This window comes from Lycorma delicatula, chromosome 1, assembly GCF_047948215.1.
Source record: "Lycorma delicatula isolate Av1 chromosome 1, ASM4794821v1, whole genome shotgun sequence".
In the NCBI taxonomy this organism is placed as follows: domain Eukaryota; kingdom Metazoa; phylum Arthropoda; class Insecta; order Hemiptera; family Fulgoridae; genus Lycorma; species Lycorma delicatula.
In genome coordinates this window covers 10,502,168-10,524,358 of record NC_134455.1, presented here as the reverse complement: position 1 = coordinate 10,524,358, position 22,191 = coordinate 10,502,168, and the positions used below count along the sequence as shown (strand labels likewise).

Genomic DNA, 22,191 nt, shown 5'->3' with positions numbered 1-22,191 from the left:
CCTCATTTCTATGGTAATAAGATTACCTTCATTCTGGAAATGGATCACCAACTCCAGCATCAGCCTAGAGGTATGAGAATCACTGCAATGTTATGTCTAATGAATGATTTTTGTAACCCACATGATTTAATGTATAAAAACATTAAAATATTTAGTATTTTTTTATTGGATAAAACAACTGGAAGGGTCATTACTATTAAAATGCCGCTATCAATAAAATAATGCTGCATAAACTTACAAAACACAAATTTTCAGAAAGAATAATAGCATTGACACAATAAAAAAGTGACTTTAGTACATAATTCAAGCAAATTGAAATATAATTCTGAGTTGTATAGAGACAGCCTGCAAAGGCAAAAGATTGAATCAACATGATTGTAACTATACAGATAGAAAAGATTAAAAGTAATACAGAAAGGTAAAACTAAACAACAAAAAACAAAAAAATTATTATTAGGAATTTGTATATTTATAACTTTATTTTGTACAATACAAATATATTAATTATAAACTGGATTTTTGCTTGGTGGTAGGTCCCTTTGATGTTCTCTTCATCCTCTATTACAAACCTTCTCCTTTATTCCCTATTTTAAGCTGTGTTCATAAGCCTATATATCGTTCACCTACATGTAAGCCTGTCTATTTTTGATAAATCATTGATCCTTTTTGTAATGTTGAAGTATAATTTTATAAATATGCAATTATAGTGGAGCAATACATACTGTAATTTCTTTGATGTCCTACATAGAAGGTGTTCTTTCACCAAGTGTCATCAGTAACAAATTTTCTCTTTGAAGTAACAAATTTTCTCTTTGAAGTTTTAATGTGGAACAGAATGTTGTGAGTAGGCCAAAATTGACTAATTGTATTTTAAAAATAACTCCTAATACTGTCATTCCTCAACCATTCTGTAACTGGATTCTGATCAGCTGCACAACCTGTGTTTGTGATCATAACTTGTAACAAGCACAGATGTACTCACTACATTGTCAAGGATACAGCAGATACTATCTTATATTAATTAAAGCTGCACAAGATAACTTGAGACTTCCAGAATGATATGAATAAATAATCTATCTTGTTTGTAAACCTCATAAAACTTGTTTATAAATGTAGTTTTGTGCCAATTTTGAAGAGGTTTCAGTCTTTTAACCTTAAGTCAATAACACTGAATTTTGGACAAACTAAGCTCACAAACCAGATCATTAAGGTCTGCTTAAGTAATTTAGTTTTGAGGTTCAGTGCTCTAACCTTGAAAATCTGGATCCTCTTCTTCATTACTTTCTAAAACTAAGTCTTCTTCATCATTTTCTTCTAAATTCCATATTTGTGACAGAACTGGAACAGGTTACTGTTCCAGCTTTATGGCTGAAGGAAGACAAAAATCAGGAACAAATGTCTTGAGTTTACTTGTAACAATAAATGTGAGAGGCCCATGACTTGACCTCATCTCCCATTTTACGTCTAAAATAGCTTATATGATTTTTTTAACCAAAAGAGTAACATTTTTTGTTTGAGATTTAAAAGTTTATTTACTACATTAATGGCAAAAATTGTTTGGATGATCTATACAACTGAGGCATTTTTATATAAATTACTAACAATACCCAAAAAACAATACTGTATGTATGATGCGGTACAGTCATTTGTATTCAGTTCATTATTCATTTAATTATTTACATATGCAGTGAAAAGAAGAGATCCCTAAACAAGACTTTTCAGGATTGTAAATTTTACTTTTCAAATTTAATTTTAATTTTACTTTAATTTCAATATACTCAGTTCAATAGTGTAAAATCAGAGCTTACACTCTAATACCAGTTAGTAGTAACTATTAATACTGATTAGTATGTATGTAATTTATCAACTGAAATTGTATGGAGGTCGCAAACATCTTTCTTAAGTCGATAAATTCAGTAATTTATAAATATTTTTATAATAATTAATCTTATTCATATAGTTTACAAAACTAATTGCTTATATATGTTATTACTATATATTTTCCACTAGACAAAATCAAGCTGATTTTCAGAAAATATATTTATGGGAAAAAAACTCCAGTTTCTAGTGCTTTTAAAATGACACTGAAAACACTGATATGAGAGATGCATGTAGTTCTCATCACTTTTTTTTAACAAAGCATTACTTATTGAATTAATTAATAATTACAATAATTTATATTATTATTTTTTAAATTGTTCATGGAAAATGTCAAACTTATATGATTACTAATTAAATTTTAATTAAATATTAAACATATGATTAAGTTTTTAAACTTTTACTTTGAAATTATGAACTTTTTTAACTAGTAGATAAAAAACACCCATCGCATCTATCAGATTATATTAAGTTGATTATCTGTTTCACTTCAAGATCAAAAAATAAATGTTAATATATTTAAGTAGAAAGTTGTCATCAGCTAAATAATTGTTTGGTATTATTTTGCTACAGATATATATTCTTTATTATTTGAAGGTATTCAATTAGCAGCACCTTCCATTTTAACTTTTTTTAAAGCTTTAATAACATTTTTTCTTCTGTTGCAAACAACTACCATTTATAAATTTCCATGTTTGAAAACGTATTTGATTAATTACCTATTGAGTTTTACTCAATCACATCTTTATAAACTTGTTTCAGCAAATCTTTAAAATCATGCCAAGTAGTGCCAAGCTGATTACACATAATACAGAATGATTCACGAGAAAAGGGAGATAACTTGGTAACTAATTCTAAAGCTTGAAGTAAGGATTTTTCCTTATTTGGAGTTCATACAAACATATGTCCGAAAACACTTTGTTATGAGTTGTGGCTAATGAAACATTTTGCCTGGATTTCAGTTCCTCCGTTGAAATGAGATCATACTGAAATTTTTTAAGCATAATATAAGGGATAAACTTGCTGGTTTCTTATGTTTTTTGACCTGAAAAATTGAATAAAATTAATCCCATAAATCCCAATAAATATAGGCCCTTTCATATTAAAACATGTCATGGGGAGAAATTATGTGCAATATTTAAACAAGGAAATTCTTAGAGAAATGCATTACTTAAAAATTTTCATTGGCTATTGAAATGTACTAACAACTTGATTTATTCATGAATAAAATAAACAATTCTTAGATGAAAAATGTACTGGTAACTGGATTGGTTGTAGAAACCCGATTTTTATTAATCATTACTAATTACTAGCTGGTAATTATTATTTCCTTAGGTTACTGTTTATGAGGATGGATGAAATGCAAGGTACACAAGGAAAAAGTAGGCACATGTGAAAAACTGATCTCACATTTTCAATGCTACTGGTCTCATCAAGGAACGGGAAGACATTTTTAGGTTAGTGACAGAAAATGTAAGGAAATGAGTTGAAACATGCATCGATGTTAGTGGTGGAATTTTGAACATTTATAGTACTGTTATTAATTAATCAAAGCTACACAAGATTGCAAATACTTCCAGAATAATACAGATAAATTATCTACCTCATTTGCAACCTAGTAAACAAAATTTTGCCTAGCAGTTAAGAATAAAAGAAAGCATCCAAAGGATTATTCTACTTAAGTTAATAAAAATTAATAGATTAAAAATATGTACTTTTCATTTAGATTTTTCTTAGCGTTTTTAATATTCTGTGGGTGCACATGAGCTAATTTTAGTTTAGATTTCTTCTGTCTTATATTTCATTTTAAGATTATTTGATTTTAAATCAAATATTCTATATTCAAGTAAATTTTATTTGTTGTAGATTCCCACCACCTCCATCACCACTCCCATCACCACGACTACCAAAATGCAGTAGGGAGTGACAATACATTCCCTGCTGAGTTATAGCCCTGGCAAAAAGAATGTGCTACAGGCCCAGGACATAACTACCATCAGTGAGGTAATAATATTTAAATACTATAATACTGTCGGAAAAATTATCAATATTAATAAACAAATATATAATTTTTATAAATTCAATTTTAATTTTTTCTCTGTTAGATTAACTTAAAAATATTTAACAGTACATTTTGAATTTTTATATTTAATAATCACTGTCTGATTTTTTTTGTATATTCTACAGCTAAGAAATTTCTGTAAAATTTACAAGTTTTGGATGATAAATTAAGAATAATATTCTTATGGAAAAATTTCAAAATAAGTGGTGGAACATGAACGTATTTATTAAAAGGATTAAGGTATTTGAAACTGCACATGTTCTATTTAATTCATAGTATTGTTATATTTAAATATAAAAATAGTGTAAAAATGTAGGATTGTTCAGAATCACTAACTCTCAGTGGTGTTAGTGCTAATGTGCACATGTAATGATAAAGTAAAATGCTGACTTTTAAGGAGGGTCTTGCTTACAACTTAATAGATTTTTATATGTTTATAAAAGTTGTTTTATAATCTTTGTGTATTAGTGGCAATTTAATGTTTAGTTTTTCTAGCTGTAACTTACAATTATTTTAGAAATAAGGATGCAAAGTTGTTTACGAACAATTTAAAGAAAAAGTTTTTGGTTTACCAGAAATTCAGATAATTTAGAAGTTTGATAAACATATAAATTTAAAATCATGACACAAGTATAAGTAATATTTGACTATTACTGTTAGTGGTGGCTAAGAAATAGATTCTCTTCAAAACACCAAAGTAATGAGACTGAAAATATTAACAAATGCTCTAAGTATAAAAATAAAACAATTAAGAATAAAAATAAGGCAGGAAATATTTCTTATATGCCTGTAAAAATTGTTCCATTCATCCAAACATTCTCGAAGGGAGTTATTTTAATATATTTTCCCTCTTAATTAGTTGAAGCAGTCATTTCATTTTATTAAAAACCAAAACCCACTGGGTTAAAGGAAGTTATTTTAATAGATTTTCTCATGTTAGTTGAAGCAATGAGTTCATTTTAAAACACCAAAATGCATCTGGTTGGTCTAGTGGTGAAATCACAAATCAAATGTTTAACAGCTGACTTTTTAAAGTTGAAGGTCTTGAGATTCAAATTCTAGTAAAGGTTTACTTGGTGTAGGTAATATGGATTTAAATACTAGGTAGTGGGTATCAGTGGACTTTGGTGGTTGGGGTTCAATTCACCCCCCATTGTAGGAATGGGTAAGCTTAGTCTGAATAACACATTTACAACTTATTTACAAGAAATTTATTTGAGAAAAACTTACCTTGATAAAGATTTTGAAATAAATTATCATTAACATAGTATCATTTATACTTTCTATTTACTTTTTGGATATAATTTATTAATGCTGATTTTTTTGTTGTAATTTTGGAAAGTATTTAGAAAATTCATTGTATAATTCTGCTAAGGGAATTAATTTTTTCAGAAGTTTTTTCAATTAAATTATATTTCTTTGCATTTAAAGTTAATTTTTAATTTTTATGTACAATAGTAGCTGTTTTATATTTAGGTTTTTCTGACTGTATCTCATTATTTTAGAGGTTTAATTTACGACAGTGAGGATGAATTATTTAAAACTCTAACAATACATGTTTATATCTCTGATTGCTTCTGTTTTCAGTTTTACGTAAACGTGTTTGTGTAACTCTAAATGTTTATTTTGAAAATTAATGAGGTAAAAATTACAGAGCTGTCCTGAAGTATGACCAATTTAGTTAGAATATTGTGGTTTCTTGCCTACATGATAATGGAAAAATTCTAAATAAATTTAAGTATTCATTTCATGGAAAAACATAAAACATAATTTAAGATGAGATGAAGTACAGTTGAATGCTTTGTCCCTAACATAATACAACAGTGAGCTTCTGCTAGATCCCCAGCCATACAGAAATTTTTCAGCCTCCTTTTACCAGTTGCATTGCTTCTAATTCCTGAAGAAATTAGTTCATGATGAGTGGTAAAGTGAGTGGGTTGGTACCATGAACAATAAACTAAATAGAATTAACAGCACTGTTTCACCATCATGCTCTTCATGCAGAATTTAACCATTGGGAAGAGGTTATTATCTGCTGTTTGCGAATACAGTACACTTGGCTTCACTCATGATTATCTGATGACTCAAACGGATCCACCAGTTTGTGCTTGCTGTGACTGCCAACTGCATCACATCCTTGTGTGATGCAATCCTTGTGGGTTGTATCTGTTATGGGGCATTACATCACAAATTTAAACTAGGGACTAACGTGCAAAATATTCTTGGGGATAATAGAACAAAATTATCTTAATGTTTTACGACACCTTAGGACCATCCATTTGTATTGAAATATCTGAATTACTGTGTTTCAGCTACTTATGCCACTTGCCGTAAAGCAGACAGAAATTCTATCTTAATCTGATATACCTTTGTAATATTTTTTTATCTTAGCATACGCTACAGGCATTTTTATTTTACGATGTATTATAATTGTTTTTGAACATGTTTTTCTTTTTAATTAATTTTTAACATTAGTTTTTAAAACACATACATTGTGTTTGGGTGATGTGTGATTGTTTGGCTGAAGTGTTTTTCTCCTGGAAAAAACAAAAAAATGTGTGATTGTTTGGCTGAAGTGTTTTTCTCCTGGAAAAAACAAAAAAATGTGTGATTGTTTGGCTGAAGTGTTTTTCTCCTGGAAAAAACAAAAAAAACAAACCTACCTAGAATCATCATAAGGAAAATGAAAATAAAGGTTTATTAAAAAAAAAAATCAAATCTTACAACATCCGATGTTCAGTTACTTTACTGTTTATTCACTACAGTTTAAACATTGTTAGTCTATACTTTTTGTTTATAAATTCTGTTTAACTAATGAAACCAATATATATATCCTAAGCCTTTAAATTATTTCTAATTGCTGTGATATAAAATCTTGACCTAATTTTCCTTTGTTCTACAAGTATAAAATATTTGTAAATCTTAAAATTATTGGATGCTATAATAATGAAATTATTCATTTGGAATCAAAATTAAAGATCGGTGGTGAAATTCAGAATCGTTTTTTCAGCTTTTTGAAACTTTCTAAAAATTGTTATAAATTCTTTAAAATTATTAATAAATTCCGTTTTGAGTTAGTAGACTAAATATTAATAAATATCTCTCAAATAGTTGCTTCATAAAAAACTATCAAACTGCAATAGCATATCATATATTAGTGAAAACATATTATGAAGTGATAATTTTACTTGTTTTTTTCAGGCAATCAATAAAAATCAAGTGGACATTTTAGTCTTATTGAAGAATTGAAGAAAAGTAAGAATTGGAAAAAGTAAGAAAGCTTTTATGAAATATTTAACAATTTTTTTTTAAATATTTTCAAAATATTTTTTTAAAAAGAATAATGCTATATATTTTAAAAGAAGTCAAATGCTATTAACATTCTTCTTATAAATTTAACAACAAATTTTCTACCTAAATTTTTTAATTTGGAGTATTTTAAAACTGTTAAGCCTGTTATTTCCATCTGTATAAAAATGTCCAATCGTAGAATTTTTTTATTAGCTATGTTTTCTAAGTATTTGAAAAAATTTATGACAAAATATCTTTAAAATATATTGAGAAAATAAAATATATTCATGAGAATCATATTTCCATTTTTGATAATTGTATTTCTGTTGCACATTATTATATGTTTGGTCTTTTAGCCAATAAATTATCAAATAATCAAATTCATTTCATTGGTATCAAAATAAATTGTCATGAACAAGAAAAATTAAATCTCAGTGCACCGTAAATCAGAAATACATTTTAACACTGTATATTAAATAGTTGTAACTGCTGTACGTAGATAATTAAATATTTTTTAAAGTTTTTCTTTGTAGGTAAAAATAAATTGGAAGAATACAAAATTCATGAACCCCAGGGCAAGGATTACAAATGAATAAACAAGAATATAAAAACAAAATTGAAATAAGCAAATATTTGTTTCAGAAATTCATAAATATTGTAAGTAAACTGTAACTACTTAGAATGAAGAGTCTTTCTTTTAACAAAATAATTGGTAGTGATATTTTCTTTGATGTAATAAATAAATAATAATGATCTAGGTCATAACAAAAATAAAAGCAATTTGTCAGAATTTAATTTGTATTTTTATTAAAATTCGCAATTTTTTTAAATAAATAATTAAAGGCTTAAAAACTGAAAGGTCATTTGAAAAAGTGTAAGATTTGGTAAAATTTACAATTTGTAAAAGTATTAACTTATAAAATAATTGAAAGGTCATTTTAAAACGTGTAAGATTTGGTAAAATTTACAATTAATTTTTAATTAAAAATTAATAAAGGCATTAAAGCACCTATTTCTCATATTAGATATTAGTAGTTTCATCACAGTGTTCTGGTCTGTATTAAGGAAGAGTAGTTACAATCAATGATTTTTCATTTATAAAATAATTGAAAGGTGTTCTTTGGTGGTTGGGTTTCAATTAACCACAATGGTCACCCTGAGACTGTACAAGACTACACTTCATTTACACTCATACATATCATCCTCATTCATCCTCTGAATTAATACCTGAACGGTAATTCCAGGAGGCTAAACAGGAAAAAGAAGAAAGTATTTGTTTCTAACAGAAGATGGAAACATAACCAAACTGAAGAAGAAAGAATCAGAAATGTGATTAAAACATACATTGTCAGGAGATGACATTATAAACAATCAGTACACTTCTGGTAGCTGAAATAAAGATATTTAAAGGTAAAAGAGCAAATTAAAATCTTTTTTCTTTCAAATTTGGTTTGCTAAGGTTTACTTGATAAGAGGGTAAACTTTTAATGTCTCTGTCTCTTTACGGAATTTATTTTTATTTAAATTACAGTTTTTCCAAAATATAAACTTTAATGGATTATAAAAAAAAATTCTTCGGAAAATCTATTGGTCAGCACATCAGTTAAGTTGTAAATTCTTTTTGCGATAGTTTATATGAATTATACTTCATTTTCTTTGCCTAATTTCAGCTTTATTAATAACAATTTTAAGCAATCTAAGGAAAACCTACTGAGTCAGAAAAATAAGCTTATTCTTTACTTTTTTGTGTATGGATAACTTAGATGTACTTAGATTGATAAATAAGGCTATTAATAATATTAAGATTCAAAATTCCTTATTTTCATAAACATAGAGTATAGAAATAGTGTGAAAGGAATAAATTATACAATTAAAATGATGCAATTATAGATACATATATAGGATTAAAAAGCCGCTTTTCCAGTTTAGTAATTCACTCTCTGAACAGAAGGGTTTCTGCTCTAGCCATTATTGTAGTTTCTTCTTGAATGTCTTGAGTGGCTTCTTAGTCATCTGGTTGAAGTATGTAAGTAGTTAGGTTGTTGAAGTATGGGATTCCCTTGAACATCGGCTTCTTGGAGCTTAGACTCAGTCAGTGTGATGGTAGCATAAGTGAGTTGGATGTGCTGTAGTGATGGGCATCTCTGTGTATCCCATTACTGTGAATCTTATAAGTTCCTTGAAAGCTGTCCTGTAACTCTTCTGGCAGTCAAGGACTGCCAGGCACCTGATTGATTTATTTTGTTGACCCTCTTCACATGGCTACTAGCTGCTCCTTCCCAAATACCAATTGCATATTTAAGGTATAACTCAAAGAAAAATAGACAGTTCTAACAGTATTAGTACTGCCTACTTTCTTGATTCTGTGAATAATGTACAGTCAAGTACTGATATTTTTACAGAGCTTATCTATGTGAGCCTTCCATCATGTTAGTCTCCTGTCAAGGGCTATGCTCATCTGGGCATAGCCTCAACCAAATATCTATTTGGTTGAGTATTCCATCTTGAGCTTTGGTAGTCCTTCCTCAGCCTTTCTTCGTAGATTATAATAAACTTGCATACTATTTCACTGCAGAATGTTTGACTGCGTTGTAGGCTGTGCATGTCAGTATTTACTTGGGCTCTTTTCTTGTTACCTAGTGTTAGTACTCCTGTGTCTTCAGCATACATGATCACTTGGCACTGATTTTACAGGCAGTGTGGATGGTCAGTTATGAGAAGGAGAAAGAGGATTGGTCCAAGTACAGAACCTTGTAGCCCTCCTCTCTGACTGGTAGGCATTGTGACTACACTTTAAATAATGTCCTGTGCGATAAATGCCTTTGTCACCTTGTACTTTCCAATCTTTACCTCATCTATTAATTTAATCCTTTTTCTTCATTTTTTCTTCTTCTACTGACCATTCCAATAGTTGTCAAGATTCCAATTCCTCTAACCACATGTTCTAATCAGTTTCTTTTCTTTTGTGTACGTACAAGTGCTCTTTCTTCTTTAATCCTGTTCATTTCACCTCATTCCTCACTTTATCCTTCATCCTTCTCCACCTCCAATTCTCTAAATATGAAATGTGTAATGAGGGGAGAGGGACTGATTCCAATTGAATACAAAGTATTTCGCTAACAGCTCCTTAGCCTTTGTTATCCATCCTTTGCACTCTTCCAATCATTGTCACCATACTACCCAAATATCTGTATTTCTGTAATATTTGTAATTTTTTCAGATTTTCATCTGCATTTAAAATGAATAATCCTACATATACTGTTCTAAGAGAAAGTATTAAGGGCCATCAAGTCTTAGTAGCTGCATCTGACTGGTAATTTTCCACCTTATATAATCAAAGTTCTGGATAATAACCACAAATGTGTTACTCCAGTACTGAAGAAGCTGTTCTTTAATTTAAGTTGTGTAAGTTTTCCAGTTGTTGGAAGGAAGCTCTGGTTATTTAATGAATCTGAAATGAGTATACTGACTAATTATATTAGAAATGGACTGATACAAAAAAATATATTTGTGTGTAACATATATATGAACTATGAATGATGTGTTTAATCAACCATATTGTAAATGTGTTATTTAATAAAATAAAATCTCTCCTTATATCTTTGACACAGCTTTGGTTGTAACAAAATATCATGTATTCTATTTAAGAGGTTTTACTATATTTTATTGGTGACGTTTTGTTTCCCCCAGAAACAGTACAGTTTTATCTAGATTTCATGTTAAATGGAAAAGTTACATAAAGTGAATCAGTTTTTGAACTTCTAAAATAGAATTAAATTTATTTTAATAATTTACCCTGGATAATGACAGTTGTATCATCGACAAAGATTATAGCAAATAATCATTTATGATTCTGATTCATATATTTAAATAAGATATATGTTTTAGATTGCAAGTGAAACTAACCTTCTCCTGTGATGATTTCTTTTGAAAAAAGTTAACTTCCTTTCAATGATTCTCACACAGACAACCTAAAAAACAACACAGTAAATTTATCATGACACAGCCATTTGTTAATAACTAACAAATACTCTTAATGCAGAACAGCCTTAGCCACACTTCAAAAAGAAATGTAAGTTATGTAAATAATAGTATTCTCAAAAGTGGGTGAGAGCTTGAGGATCAAGAAGAGCATGAAGGCTACATCAGATCTATCTACCCTGGAACCTAAAAAATCCTGATATTTTGGTTGCTTTTACTGTATCTAGAAAGAGATACAAAATATTCACATTATATGATGTCGATTCATTAAGTGCTCATCATACCTATACAGTACACATCATACTATATAGAACTATATAGGTATGATGAGCACTTAATGAATCGCAATGCAAGTAGCATAAATTTCATTACTAAATACAATACCTTGCATTCCGTGGTTCAGCTGAAAATTCAATAAATAACATAATCAATTAAGTCAGTTTAGTAGTAAGAAAAGTTATGTGGCCAAGGTTCAGCGCAATAATAATCTTCCATTCCTAGGAAAACACTGCTAATTTCAAAAATGGTAGGGAAAGAATTTTGCTCTCATGTTCCTAACTTTTTTATTATTTTATAATCTAATTTTGATTTATGCTGTACTAATGGAGAAGTACAATTAATAAATTACAAACAAAAGGTTTTATTTACAAATTATCTGTCAAAAAGACAGCAACATGACAAATTTATTTCTGGATTTTAGCATCAGATCTACTTTTCTCCATTTTAAATGAGTTTTAATTAAGTTACATTTCACTTCGCTTCCCTACATTATTTTCCCTTGTAAGAATAGAAATAAAGCTAGATAAAATTGAATCACACAAAAATATATCGCAACACAAACCTCAACTACTATCGACATGACTAAACTATACTCACTAACTCTTCTAATGGAGATTTTGCACCTGAAGGAAAACTTAGACCTCCATTGCTATTATTGAATTTTTTATTGTAGGTTAATAGTTATTAATAAATCAATATATTTAAATTTAAAAAAAAGGAGATGTCACATTTGAATCGATGTGCCGTACCCTTGTAAGATCTGAATATTTTATTTAGCTATATGACATACATACGAACAGACGTCATACTGAAATAGCCAAAATGGATATTTCCATTTAAATCTGAAATTTTTCAGGACATACTTCCTTACAAGGAAGTAATAAACCACTTCCTTTCACTCTACAGGTTGCAAAAAGTAAATCAAGGCTGACAGTTCAAGCTTCACAACAAATGCAAAGCCACAACAAGCCCCTCTGTATCATTCAAGTGGATAACAACCCAGCAATAGCTTCATTTAAAACCTCGAAGGCTTCAGTGACTGTCTCACCACTCAGATTTTCATCATCTGGTTAGGAAAAACAGAAGAATATACAACAAGCTACAACTCCATTAAAAAAATTCAGACAGAAGTCCATCAATTAATGCAAATTTACTTCAGAAAAAATGAGACATGAGTTTTATGCTAAAATATAAATCTTTAGATGGACCTCTACACCAAAGATTGTCTCTCCCCAGCCTACAGAAAATTAGTTCAAACCTAACAGATAAAAAGCTAGTACTGAGCCATTTATGACTCATCAAAATATTGAAATGCTACAAAACAAGCTTTGTAAACTGCAACAAAAAGCTGCAGAACCAGACTTGCTCATAATTACAGAACACAGACTCTTGAAAGAAAATTTTATTAATATATAAATACAAGATGGCTTCAGACTTACTGGCAGGTTTGTAGGCAACACCATAACAAAGGTGGAGTTGCAAGTTTTGCTAAAAATAACCTTCAAAATAACATTAAACTTAAAGAAACCAGCAAAAGCCAACTCAAGTTCATATGTAAAGTGGCCCTGTTTGAAATAAAACTTAAAAAAGAAATGTTCTTAGTACTTGGAATATACTAGCCACCAAATGCAAATCTGAACACTGGCATAGCAATAATATCAGAAATATTATACAGAGCCGTCAGGATGGAAAAATCTATTGTGTTGCTAGGGAACATAAACATTAATGTAAATCAAAAACACACAAAGAATATCCAAGAGCTATTCTACGCAAAATCTGTCGATCTTGCCTATAACATTTTTTTGAATAGTTTCCAAACTGCTTTTAGTGCCATCTGCCTGTACAAAATGCTCAATAAGAAAAATTCTTAAAAAACTGCTGGGATGAGGAAAGTGAGGTGTTAAGGCACACATATCCAGGCATTAGAACAAGATCAGTAAATAGGTAGTGTAGCTACTGCAAAAAATAAAAAGGCATACAACTTAAAGCTGAAAAGATTATTAAGAGAACAAACAGCGACACATAGAAGCTGACATCCAGAGCATTGTGTGCCATTGTAAATAGAGAATTGAATGCGAAGTCACTCTACCGAATAACTCATCCTTCAGACATGAGGGTCACAGCTTACAGATCCTGAAGCAGTAGCAAATCACCTAAACATTTTTTAAAAATTAAAACTGGTGACAGAACTTGTGGGGTGCAAACCAAGGATCAATAGCATTAGGCCAACTCCAGGTCAGGCAAAACCAACCGCTTACTTCCAGGGCATTACATATACCTACAACCCACCATCCAAGAAGAATTACAAAAAATTATAAACAGCTTCAAGCCTAAGATCTCTGCTGGTGTGGATGACATCTCCACAAAGGTGACAAAAACTTACACCAAAAAAAATCATAACACTGACAATTATGGTTAACAATTCTTTCAAGTATGGTTTCTTCCTAACACAAATAAAAATTTCAAAAGTATATCCTAAATACAAAAGTGACCCAACTACAAATGCAAATAACTCTCTTACCATCACATCTCTTACGTTCTCCAGAATAGTAGAAAAATGTTCTTACAAGATTTCTGGAAATAACAGCTTGCTTCTGATCAACAACACAGCTTCATAAAAGGTAGATAACAAACTGCAATCACCCAAGCTTATAGAGTATATCATAGATAAGATAAAAGATGGATGCAATATTATAAGTTTATTCCTGGACCTTAGCATGGCATTTGACTGCCTAAACCTGCCTGCTGATACAACTTGCATTTAGATAAGTGAAATATTTTTTTTGTACTGAATTTTTAAAACTCCTAAGAACATTATGAAACACCCTGTGCAAACTGGTGTGTAATATTTACAAAAAAGGGATATTCCGTCAGACTTCAAAAGAGTGTTATTGTCATGATACCAAAGAAAGCAGGAGCAGATGAATGTGAAGTATACAGAACAATTAGCTCGTGCATCAAAAATTTTAAATAGAATTCTGTACAGAAGAATTGATAGGAGAGTGGAACAAGTGTTAGAAGACAGATTTGGTTTCAAGAAAAGTATAGGGGCAAGGGAAGCAATTTTAGCGATCAGATTAATAGCAGAAGGTAGATTAAAGAAAAACAAATCTACATACATAGCATTTATAGACTCATAAAAGGCATTTGATACCGTACACTGAAATAAAATGTTCAGAATTAAAAAAAAAATTAGGGTTCAAGTATCGAGATAGAAGAATTGCTAACATTTAACCAAACTGAATTGAACCAAACTGCCACACTAATAATCGAAGAATATAAAAAAGAAGCAGTAATAAAAAAAGGAATCCGATAAGAATGTTCCTTATCAAAGGTTACATTTTAATCTACATAGAACTTGCAGTTAATGATGTTTTTAAAAAACTAGCGGCAAATTGATGTAGACAGAACCATTTAGGAAAATATAGTTAAAAGAAGCGAGAGACTTATAGGCCGCAAATTAAGGCATCCTGGAATAGTCGCTTTAATATTGGAGGGACATGTAGATGGGAAAAATTGTGCAGGTAGGCAACGTGTGGAATATGAAAAACAAATTGTAAGGGATGTACAGGTAGGGAGTAAACCGAAACGAAACGACTAGCACTAGATAGGGAATCTTGGAGAACTGCATCAAACCAGTCGAGTGACTGAAGACAAAAAAAAAACAGATATTTTTAGTATTATTAGATAATAACTCATAAAATTTCCGCTTAAAAACACTATAGTCAAATGATGCTTAATTTAAATTTCTATGTTCACAAAAACAAATAATAATTCGTTTTTACTAATTACCTTCTGTTTCGCCCTTCCAGCGTATTTTTGGACAGATTTGGCGATCAAAGAGCCCTTGCTTTCTGCCATCTAATGATCACTACTGAAAAAAACCCAAAAAACAACAAAACCGCTTTCATATACCTTCCACCGAGTAAACTAGAAAAAGGAACGAACAAGGAACATTGCATACACACGCGGAGTAAAACAAACGCTACCTTCCAACAGCACGCCAGGGTCGGCACTGCGGGAGCGAGTCCTCTCTCCCTCGCAGCCTCTGGAACTGTGAAGCGCCCAGTTCCATACAAAGATTTTTGTAACTTTCTCATAAACTGGGGGATGGCTACTGACATTAAGCTTAAGGATTATATATTGTACAAGTGTAAAGAAAGAATTAAAAACTCATTATATTAAATTTTATCGATAATATCAAGTGGAAATAGGGGGTGCTGCAGTTCCACAGTGCCTACACGCGAGCCGGCACTGCTTCTTACACTTAATATTAACCTACATCCAAATTACGTTATTTAATAATATCCTATTTTCTCTTTCATATAAAATATTATGGACCTCATCCACTATAGGACCGCAGGGGGTAAACTTTTTTCTTTAGATTTCAGGCATTAAAATAACAACTCGACTGTTAGCAGTAATTAGTTAACTAACAAAAATATAGGATAATGTTAATTAGACGAGGTTAGCGAGCGTAGGCAATGTCTTGCTAGATTATCTTGATTCCGTGTACTAACGAATCTCGTACGTACATCGAAACCTAACCAAACATAACTTATGTTTGGTTTTAATTATAATTTTATTTTTTTTTAATATAGCACAAATGATCAAATTACAGTAAATTAAATAAAACTGTACCTTCAAAACAAGATATATAAACATCATTAGCCAATGTACACTAGGGGATGATGATTAAGTTTCTTATTAAATTATATCTAATGTTCCAGCTTGATGTAACTGTACGTATGCATCTGTTGACCCGTAATGCACGAGTTAACTCACATTCACGCACACGCGCGCGCGCGCAAAGGAAAAAGTTTCACTATCACTAATTTTTGCATAATAATTTTTATTAAAATAGAATTTATTTATTAATAGTATTATTCAGTTCGAGATCAATTGTCGTAGTGAATGGATGTTTACGATAGCCTTATCTGCTTAAAATCTACATGCGAGGTCCTGTTTTCTTTCTTTCTTTCTTTTTCTGTTTAGCCTCCGAAATTACGTAAGGTATTACTTCAGAGGATGATATGTATGAGTGTAAGTGAAGTGCAGTCACAAGCTGACCATTCCTGAAATGTGTGGTTAAGTGAAACCCAACCATCAAAGAACACCCACCGGGTTGGTCTAGTGATTAACGCGTCTTCCCAAATCAGCTGAGTTGGAAGTCGATAGTTACAGCGTTCAAGTCCTAGTAAAGCCAGTTATTTTTACACGGATTTGAATACTAGATCGTGGATACCGGTGTTCTTTGGTGGTTGGGTTTCAATTAACCACACATCTCAGGAATGGTCGAACTGAGAATGTACAAGACTACATACACTTCATTTACACTCATATCATCCTCATTCATCCTCTGAAGAAATTATCTAAACGGTAGTTACCGGAGGCTAAACAGGAAAGAAAGAAGAACCATCAAAGAACACCGGTATCCACGATCCAGATCCTAGTAAAGGCAGTTGCCTTTACTTTACCTTAGAACTTTCGACTTCCAAATCAGATATGGTTAATTCACTAAAAGATTTTAAATTCGATGCGCTTAAAGATGATCTATCTGCTTTCACGAATACCGTAACCAATATGAAACACTCTTTTGATGAATAAAAATTCCGACAATTATGACACTATAGAGGTATAAGTTTTTATCCCCTTTTGACCCACTTCATTATAGTTGAAGTCTGAACGTATTACATATAAATATACGTAGCATTACTAAATGTTTTGATCAATTTCTTTATTATTTAAGTAATAGTAAATTAAAATTTCAGATAACAGAAAATTCACAATATAATTTTAATGTAGATGGACATCAAATAATTTATAGAATAAGTGAATATATTAAGAGCGACGATATCTGTTAGTTTGTTGACAAGAATAAAAGTTTAATAAAATTTAAAGTGAAATAGATAATGCAGATTCTTTAGGTATCAATTTTGAAAATGAAAACAAGGAGTATACCTTGATTATATCTATTTATCGATCGCCATAATTCAATTCGGTACTTATCGATTATCTCCCCGCCAGTAAAATCGTTGTTTAAATCGATGATTTAATCAAGCCGCCCGCCAGTCTACTACTATAATCCACTGCAACCTACATCACATGTTTTTTGCAGACTGCCAAGTGTCCTTAATCGCCTCAATTACAGCGTCAAACGCGTCTTCTTCAGGAACTTCTCGCCGCCACATGAACTTCGCTAAGTATGACTCCAGCTAATGGCGGTCCGTGCCTCTTTTTCCGCCATTTTACAGAGCCCCACAGTCTTTAATGGTTTGTGTGCGGGCACGTGTAGTTGGATCGACGAAGTTTAAAAGGTGGTTTACTTGTAAGGGCTTGAATCTCGCTTCTTCGATTTCGTTCGTTATATACGCGAATCCGTGTACAACGTTGATCCTTCCATCACGTGTTTTTTAATTCCTTTCATCGACGTTGAAAATGAACGATCAGGAACGCAAAAGTGAAAGCGTTCCTCGGTTTCTCGACATGTATCGCCAATGTATCCACTGTTGTGGCAAAATTCGCCTGGCATTGTTTTTGCGCCTTGTAAACAAGCTTTCGTCCGATTCAACGATTTTCCCAACCTTTCGGTCGTCCTTTTTTGACAGACGTCCACGCATATTTCGAGTAAATAGTTATTCCGATCGACGGTCGTTTTATCCGACATATTCAGTTCCCGTTTACACCATGTAATAGACGATGTTTCTAGCACCCACAAGTAAATAAAACGTAAGTAAATAAACGTAAAACAAGTAAATAAAACGTAAATAAAACCGTTAAGAAAGGTAATCTGGAATTTTGGAATTGGTTTCCAGCACGTTACCTAACCGATAAGTACGTGGCGGGCAGATAACCGGACCTAAATTCAAATTAAGAACCTTAAATTCATCAATTCGTTGAACGTCATTGAACTTATAATAACTTAGACGTCATCTTCAAAATTTTATAACGATAAGATTTTCGTATCGGACGGTATGAATATAAATATTTTAGACAACAGTAAACCGACTAGTGAATACACATATTTTCCTTAGGTAGTATTTTGAAACTGATCCCTAAGCTCTACTCGTAACTTACTATCGAGTTTTCGTCAGCAAGAAAATATTTTTTAAAATTCTTTGTCGGCACGGCTAAATGATTTTCAACGATTACAAAAACAACTTTTACATTTTTTTCTTCAGGATGGTAAGTTTTAACACATTCATTCGCATTTATAAATATTTCTGGAATTTTTGTTTAAATTTCTGCCCCACAATTCCAGTTTTCTACAAAAACTATTAACTTTATCAATTGCGTCCAACATACGTGTATTTGCTCCTTGGAATTGAACATTCAAGGTATTTAATTTCTCGAATATAATCGACCGAATAGCTCAATTATTAGGTTTCATGATGACTGCTGCCAAAACTTTAGAGCAAATAACACACACGGCTTTTCTTTTTCATTTAATTCAGTTCTGGTAAATCCAAAATTTAACATTTCTTCAGAATATTTTCTTGATTTTATTTTCGGAACCGCCCTTCTCTGTGCACTTGACGCTTCACTATCGTCTAATGCTTGCTTACACCCGCTCGAAAGTTTATCCATGATTTTGTATAAATCTACTGCCGTGAATAGCAATTAATACGCAAATTACAACATAAACAATCGCGTTAGATTCGAAAAGAGATAGAAGGATCGACTCGACTGAGATTCGCTAGAATCGAACGAGGTACAGCATTTATACACGTTTGCGCAGACATTCCACAATGTTCGATACAAATCGGAACTTCTCGCATGTCCGATATAGTGGCCGTAAGACAGAGAGCAATAGAGACATCGATTCTGGTTTTGTCAATGCAGCGGCGGATCGACCGTATTGCCAAATATGAATAAATTTACTTATTATTGGTAATTTGTAAGGTTTTTAATTAAGGTCGTGTGTACCTTTAGCGTCAAAATATTCAAAATACATTATTAGTGTATACATTGTTATTGTATGAGGGGCGCGATGAAAATTATGACTGAAAATTGGGTCGCAAATACTGAAAGGTTAAGAAACGCTGTTTTAATGAAGCCAATATTTTAATAATAAACCGATAACGCAAAGAGAATATTATTGCTTATATTAGATAATCTCATAGTCCTAACAAAATAATACAGTAATTGTGTATCACGTACAAACTACTGACGCAATCGTTATTTGTAATATACTGTGTTTACGCTTGAAATGCCGACACCATCAAACAAGTCTATACAACAAAAACATTAATAAAAAAAAATATTTTTCGTTCAAGATTTATTATAAATTATATAATAATTAATAAGCGAACTACTTTAAGATCTGTAAATAATTCAACTCGACTACATATAACAATTTAATTTATGCGTACAATCGTTTCGTTGAAAATTATTTTTAAAAACAAAAATGAAGTAGTCCTTTACAATTGATCTTTGTCTATTATTGTCAGGCATCGAGCAAATCTTTACCTATTTCGATTTTGATTTATATATTTGCTAAAATAACTTATTACTCTAATTAAGTAAATTTTGAGTTTAATACTTTTAAACTGAAGCAGAATATTTCCTGAAGATGGTCGAATGACCGACAGCACTTCAAAAATTGTTAGTAAGGTTGAATTTTGACTTATTTTATTTATACATAAATAATCTTATATACCAACGGTGCCACGATTGAAAAATTAAACTTGCATATTCGCGTCTCTGTCCCTCTTAACAATACTTTTATTTTTGTTACTGAATTGTAAAAATGACCGTGGAAAAAACTATTAAAATATTAACCAACCTTAAACAAAAGGCTTTTTTTCTGTTTTTAAAAATCAGTTCCACGACCCTTACAGAAATACAATAAAAAACAATAAAGTTGTTTTCATTAAAAATTATTTACTAGAATACTTTCGAAAATAATAACTATTAAAAACATAATGTGTGTGTGTGTGTGTGTGAACCTCAAGGATGATCCTTGTCGTTGTAACCACTGCACTAGAAGGCGTCGCTCACGCGAAAGAGAACCTCGTCGTAATCCATGCACCAGGAGGCGATGCTTGGGCGCGCGTATGTGCGTTAACGGAGCAGTGGGAGTACGAGTTTTGGTAATAATAATAATCGTATATAATTACATACGTAATGTAATTATATACATTTGGATGTTTTTTGCGATGATCATTTACAATTTGTAGTATATATTGCAATTGACTTTCATCTCTAGTGAATTTACATCTAAATTCTTTCAACAACTTAACCATTCTTTCTGAGCAGTCATTGACGACCTTTAGATTTTTAACACAATTCAAAGCAGCCAAATAATCTTCGTTTTCGCTCCACTTACATGGATCAATTTCTAGAAAGCTAGTCGCAAGTTCGAATCGTTTAAAAAAATTCAAGGACTCCGTGTTGACAAAAAAGTCGATTTCTTTGTTTAACAATTCGTTAACATTTTTAGTTTCGTAGCGTTTCGTGTGAGCAGGTTCGTTATCATAATCACAATCATCATCTGTCGCAGATAATAAATTTTCGTAAGTTTCACCCGAAATTGCTAGTTTTCCAACCATTTTTAGTTTTAATTCAGTTGAGATGTCTTCATCAAAAAGAGCTAGCGTAGCTAGCCAAAATGAGATTTTTACTTCAAATTCGTGTTCTCCAACCCCAAAAACCCTAATTAACGTTGTTTGTAATGTCTAACATTGATTTTCCTTCATAAGAACGCTAGTTGTCAATTAATTGACAGCGATTTTGACAGTTACAATGTGTCAAAATAAGTTTCAAATTCGTGTTCTCCGACCCCAAAAACCCTTATATACGTTATTTTTGAAGTTTTGTGATGTAACATGCTAGCGCTATATCGTCACGACTTGAAAATAACCTAAAACCCATGTTGAATCCCCTTTAAAATTAAAGTGGAATGGGGGATGACTTTTTTCGAACGGAAAGGGTTCATCAACGCGTCAAAAATTTTGTTTTTGAGAGTACTTTTAAATCAGGGGGTGCACGTTTTTCGACAAAAATTTTGCCCTATTTGTGCCACTCTAACATGCACACTAGTCAGACTGCGCGCAAATACCGTACCAAATTTAATAAAATAAACTATATAAAGCCTAGAAATACTGAAGGTGGACAATGTCTGTTTTTAAAAACATAGAAAGCCTACAATCACTAAATCGGAACAATAGCTATTTATCTTACGGTTACGATCCCACAACACCCATGAGATAGCAACCATGACTCGTTGAGATTTTTTTATTAACGAGTAAAATCTCTCCCCAGTAGGCATACTATAAAAGACTCGATGTAAATAATTTTATTATTGCAGGTATTTTGCACTCTCCTCAGAAATTTCACAAAATACCTGATAAATTTCGTTTCCACAAATAACTCTGCAGGAGTATGGACTGTACCATAGCAATTCATATTTGTTTTCGGGTACCATCCCTTTCAGTTTTATCTCTTTTCCAATCATCAATTCGTAAGATCGCAAGTATTTCGGGTAACCCGCAACAGCAATAGTCGAATTTTTCACAATCAATTGACATTCATCAGAGCGAACAGAATGGGCGACAAGCATCAGTGTTTGCACACACGCTTAGCGATCGATCTCAATTCGTTAATAAATTCGGTAAAGTTTTTTCAGATCACCATTTCAATTTTAATAATTCTTTGCACATAAACAACACGTCCTTGTAATCGTTCAACATGAATTTAAT

The 22,191-nt window shown here is 31.3% G+C and overlaps 1 long non-coding RNA gene across 1 annotated transcript in view; it reads left to right on the top strand.

The window, feature by feature from the left end:
* LOC142326291 (uncharacterized) overlaps window positions 1–10,851 on the top strand; it is an 84,824-nt gene extending 73,973 nt beyond the window's left edge. The window contains exons 2-6 of the long non-coding RNA XR_012756755.1: window positions 3,745–3,882; window positions 4,066–4,180; window positions 7,142–7,211; window positions 7,765–7,888; window positions 10,452–10,851. This is a non-coding gene — a long non-coding RNA (uncharacterized LOC142326291). The remainder of the gene's footprint in view (window positions 1–3,744; window positions 3,883–4,065; window positions 4,181–7,141; window positions 7,212–7,764; window positions 7,889–10,451) is intronic.
* The last annotated feature ends 11,340 nt before the right edge of the window (window positions 10,852–22,191 follow it).